Raw genomic sequence first — 6,312 nt, forward strand, 5'->3', positions numbered from 1 at the left:
TATTAAACTGAAGACAACCATCATAAACTCATAAATTTATTCAATTTTTGACCCTCAATGGTTAAGTATATTCTTTTTAACTCCTAAGTTGAACAACTCCAAACTTATTTTTTAAACTCTCGCCCGGGGTGTATTCAAAGGTTGAAATCATAACACTAATTAATTTTCCTCCTAGTTTGGTTGGATCTTATCAATGTAAGTCATCACTTCAACTTCTAACAATTCTCCTAGATTTTAATTGCTTCAATCTCTATGATTCGACTAGACTAATAATCCTTATCAAAATAAATCAAAGCACATAATTTATCACTACTCATAAATCAGCACATCATTTCAATAATATCATCATAATTCGGTAAGGCTATCAAACTCATACAAGAATACAGACGCAAAAATCTTTTTGAAAATTTTAAAATTTCAAAATTTTCCTTTGTTTTCAATTATATGAAAGTCGTAAATTCCCACATAATAATTGAAATAATAGAAAATTTAAAAAAAAAAACACACACACACACACACACACACAACTTGACATTTTTTCCACTTGCAGGCATAAACAATGTAACGTCCCCTGTGTATTCACATAAAAAACAATGTGCAATTAATAATATATAAGTGATACAGAAAGCAGAGGGTGTTCGTGAAGCAATTACGGAACTTTGAGTTAAAAAATGTTAAATTGATAATACAAAATACAGAGAGTTTTTTTATTAATGTATTATATGAAAATATAGGAAAATAAAGATTTAAATAGTCAAACAAAACACTAATCTACCCTTAAATAAAACAAATATATTTAACATCTCTCCTCAAATTCATGACGTTGCTGCAAGAAGCATCAAGAGTTTGCTAAACAAAAATGGAAACCATGAAATATAATGTAACTTTGTAAACAAGTCAACAATCTACATGGTGGAGGGAACAAAAGATAACATGATAATACTAAGCTAATAATGATGTTGAGTGACATGATAATCAATCTCAATATATTGGTCCTCTCATGGAAAACAGTGAAGCTGGGTGCCACTAAGATACCTCAAAATGTAAAGAATGGCATCCCAATGAACTATAGTAGGTGAGGTAACAAACTGACTGACTATATGAACAACATGTGCAATATCCGAACGAATGATAGTGAGATAAACTAAGCTACGGATAAAAGTACGATATAAACCAGGATCTAATAATGTAGAACCATCAGAAGAAGAATATCGAGCATTAAGCTCAAGGGTGTATCAACAGTCCTATTATCAGTAAGACGTACACGCTCAAATATATTTGCTATGTATTTAGACTAAGAAAGAAGATAACCTTTCGGAGAATATGCAACTTCAATGTCCAAAAAGTAGCGGAGTGAACCCAAATCTTTGATTGCAAAATAATAAGCTAACTCTGACTTTAGTGTTGTGATCCCATCAGTATCATGTCCAATAATAAAGCAGCAGTTGTACATCTGTAAAATAAAGCTGAATCATGATGACTAGGATGAAACCAAGTGGAGTAGTCACATTAGAAAACTTCTCTAACCAAGCTGAAGGTGCCTATTTGAGACCGTAGAGAACTTTTCGGAGTTTGCAGACTATAGACATAAAAAAATAATAATAAATAAATAAAATAAAATGGATTGGGTCAATTTAAATAATTGGCCCAATTAAATTTTAAATCTACTAAAGTCCATAAAAAATGAAGGCCCATATCACATTTTAAAATAAACAAACAAATAAATAAAATCATAATTACTCAATTATTCATTTTAATTAAATATAATTGAGCAGTTACCAAAATTACTACAGATTCTCCCCTATAAATAGGACCAATGGTACATAAGATAAGCGAAGTAGAAGAAGAAGAGGTGAAAATGAAGCAAGAAAGAAAGCAGAGAATGCAATCACGAAGTGCTGAAGAAATTTCAAAGCCGGAGGAAGGGAAGAAATCCTATCAAAACTAAACCTAGCAAACCCTAAGAAGATCAAAATCTTCTTCGAATCAAACGTACAGGTTCACGCCAAGTCCAAAAAGATCAAAGTCTTCTTGAAATCAAATCAAATTCAAGTCCAAGTCCAAGCCTCAAGATTCAAGTTTCGAACAAGTCAAGTCTCGACAGATCAAATTTTCAACAAATTTTCGAAGACCAGGATTCAAGCCACTTAGTTCTTCATCTTCAAATATTCAGATCATTAATCAAAGAATTTTTATAATTTTTCAATTACAAGAAGGTTAACATCACTTTTATTTCTTAAAATACAATTTGTAATGATTTTGTATTTTAATATACGAAATTTCGCTCTACAAATTTCTTGGCACGCCTAGTGAGACCTTCTTGTCCTCTCATCTTTTGATATCAAAATCTTCAAATTTCAACTACTACTTTAGCAATGACCGGTGAAAAGGCGAAACAAACTATGACTCATCTTGAAGAGACATTTGCTGAACTCTTCCATGCAACCAGGGCACAAACAAAATATGGGAAAGCTCAACTTGTCACACCACTGAAGAAGTTCTCCAACAAAGTCAAAATGAAAATTGCCTTCAAGAAGTCAAACTCTCATTTGACATAAAAGATCATGAGTTCAGCGAAAAGTTCTCGTTCGTGCTCCATCTCCAGCGATAGATCCTTGTCTGGATCCCCTCATGCCACTTCTCAACAAAAGTGGGATGATGATGCCTTATCTGAAGAATCACTTGAGCCAGTGATGGTCATAGAAGCGGCATCGGGCCCAGATGACCGAATTTAACAAATGGCCTTAGCCATTGAAAAACTAGCAAAGTCATTGAAAGACAAAGATGCACATATTGCTGCACTCATACATAGGGCTAGAGTAGCAAAATCCACCGACTAAAGAAGATCAGGAAAATTCAAGATCTTCCAAGGCCAAAGAGTTAGAAGTCCAAGAGCGCCAACAAAAGTAAGATATGCATGATCGAAAGGTTGTTCAAAACGTGTTGCGTGACACTACTCAACTCTCTGTTGGCTCTCTATCCATCTAACAACTTCAACATATGATTGTGGACATCATTCATGCCCAGTATGGTGGTTTGTTGCAATCTTCACTAGTATATGCCAAGCCCTATAGTTGTTGAATCGATGAAATAAAGATGCTACTCAGTTATCAACCTCCAAAATTTCAGTGTTTTGATGGAAAAGACAATCTAAAGCAACATGTTGCTCATTTTATTGAGACCTGTAACAATGCAGGTACTTACAATGACACTATGATGAAGCAGTTTGTACACTCCCTCAAAGGTTCTGCATTTGAATGGTAAACAAACTTACCGGCAGGGTCAATTGATAGTTGGGATCAGCTCAAGTGAAAGTTCCTAATACGCTTCTACAGCACTCGACCAACTGTCAACCTTCCAAAACTTGCTCGAACAAAGCAAAATAAGGAAGAGCCTGTTGTAGAGTACATTGAATGCTGGAGCAACCTCGTGCTTAATTACAAAGAACGAATAAGTGAAACATCTTCCATCGACATGTGTGTACAAGGTATGCATTGGGGATTACTCTATAATCTCCAAGCAAATATACCTCACTCATTTGAAAAATTGGCGACACGTGCTCATGACCTGGAGCTCCAAGTTACAAGGCATGGAAGTTACTTACCAAGTGATCTACGTGACAAGAAAAATCCTAAGAAGGAAATAAAGAAGGAGGTCAAGGCAAGTAAATCTAAAGAGGCTATGGTAATTTCTACTATTCCTGTAAAGATAGTCTTCCAGGAGTCGAGCTCAAACTCAAAATCAAAGCCATAGTTCAAACCTAACAAAGGGCAAGTCCAAAATAGATGTCATGTGACTTTGAAAAAACGTGAAGGAAAGGAGTACTCTTTCTTAGGTTCTGAAGTTTCTGGAATTCTGGATCAACTCCTTAAATAGAAGATAATCGAACTCCTAATACCAAAAAGACCCGAGGAAGCTGGTAAGATCGTTCATCCTAAATACTATAAATTTCACAAGATCATTAGTCCTCCAATGGAAAAATGCTTTCTCTTGAAAGATCTTATTATTTGCTTAGACAAAGAAAATAAGATCAAACTTGAAATTGGAGAAAATCCAACAGTCGCCTGCTCGATGGTTTCATTTGGATAATCTGATCAAATTCCCATTGCAGGAAAGAAACAAATATTCTCTGATGTACACAATGCCTATAAATCCTCCGTTAAGGACTTTGGACCTCAACTTCTGGAAGGAGCCATCCCAGTGAAGTTTGAGGTAGACGAAAAAATCACTATCAGTTACGTCTATCTAGGGATAGATAGACCAAATGTACCCAATTGTCCAACCTTTTATGAAATTATGACGGGTGACTTGAATTTTTAGGATTCTGACTCAGAATCTAAAGACGAGATCAGTGACGGCTGGTCGACCTTCATAAAGAAGAAAGATAAGTATCGAATGTCAAAAAAAAGGTAAAATATTACTTTCTACGCCTCTTACAAGAACAGAGCTGGAGGGATTGGGTACAAAAATTCAACCCAATAAAGAGAAAACATTAGAAAAAGATCAGGGGGCATGGACCCTTGTGAAAAAACGTCATCGAAAGGCTCCACAACTCCCAGGTTCTAATGTTTGTGATAAGAAATCAAGACCAAGGAACAACCCGGGAAAAAATCCTGACGCCAAGCCAAGAATACCTACTAAGGCAATCAGAAGAGAAGCAGCTCTACGCGTTCTTCCTAGACTACCAACCCTGGATGATTTTTTTCCTAAGGGATTCTTTGATAAAGAATATCTCACCTCCAATGTAATCAATGTAGAAAAGAAAAATGAAACGAAGAACGTATCAAGGCAGACTTCAAAACAAAAGAAAACTATCTCATGGCCTAACAATATTCCTACCAATACGAGTCTGAGAGAGTCTCTTAGTCTTCCTTTCGATGATCAAATAGTATTGATCGCAACTTTAGTCGATCCGAAAGAATACGAAGGCAAAGTTCTAGAACATATTGGATCCACAACTCCTCAAAATTGTATGGTCGCCATAACATTCGATGATGAAGATTGACAACTGGGTTCTCGTCCACATTACAGACCATTGTATGTCAATGGTTATATTCGAGAATGCAAGATAAATCGCATAATGTTCGATTATGGATCTACTGTGAATATTATACCAATCAAAATGATAAGAAAATTGGAATTAATATTGGTAATCTGTCCAGAACCAAGATCATGATTCAAGGATTCAATTAGAAAGGTCAATGAGCCATTGGCATGATTCGCTCGAAGCTGGATATAAGAGAGTTAATCTCCTCAGCTCTCTTCCATGTCATCGATGCTAAAACATCATATGAGTTACTCCTTGGACGTGTTTGGTGACATGAAACTGGAGTGGTACCTTACACTTGCACCAATGCTTCAAATATAGCCGAGATGGAGAAGTTAAATATGTGGTAGCTAAGTCCAAACCATTTCTTGAAGAAGAATCCCGTTTTACTAATGCCAAATTTTACATGGAAGATGAAGAGTGCAATTCTGCAGGGTTGACCATGTCTGGATTCAAAATCAAAGAAGATGCAAACAATCATGATACATCTAGTGCTACTGAATATCATCAACTTATCAAAGGCAAGTCAAAATTTATATCCGAAGGATTCTCTAAAGGCAAAATAATCTCTAATAGAATCAACCGATGTTGAGGTGTTGAGAAAAGAGTTAACTCTTCAAATACATAGTATTCCAAAATTGCTTCTACCCCATCAACTCATGGCGACCCCAAAAGAACATAAATCTACATTGGAAGCTTCGACATTTGTCCCAGACATATCAAAGCTTTGTATTTCTAGCTCGTCCAAACAAGAAGGAGCTCCTGAATCAAAATAGACTTTCAAAGGATGTTACAATCGTCAAGTTAAAAAGTTGTTTGAAAATGTTAGGTTTGGAAAAGGAGAGCATTGTAAATTAGGTGATCTTAATGCTATCCTTTCAGGAAGGCGTGTCCCTTCTAATTTTGATGGAGCCTTAGTGTCCCAACCTAAGGTATGGTTTGGGATATAATCCCAATCCACTGAGAAAGATAAAGGTCAAGAAGGTTTCATCAAACTCCATCATGGTTCAAATTTATGAAGTGGCAGAAGAGAAATCAGAACAGTCGAGACTTTCAATGTTCGATCGAATTGAAAATGAGAATGCTAGAGTTTCGGTATTTAAAAGGTTAAAAGGAGAACCCTTCCTAGTGGTTGAACGTAGAAGGTAAAGTATCTATCTTCCAAAGGTTAAGTGGAGATTCTTCTTCTTCTCTCCAAATTGATAGGAATGCACAAACTCCCCAAGTGTCATCACAAAGACAATCTGCATTTTCTCGACTTGGAA

Source organism: Olea europaea, unplaced genomic scaffold (assembly GCF_002742605.1).
Source record: "Olea europaea var. sylvestris unplaced genomic scaffold, O_europaea_v1 scaffold1558, whole genome shotgun sequence".
Taxonomy (NCBI): domain Eukaryota; kingdom Viridiplantae; phylum Streptophyta; class Magnoliopsida; order Lamiales; family Oleaceae; genus Olea; species Olea europaea.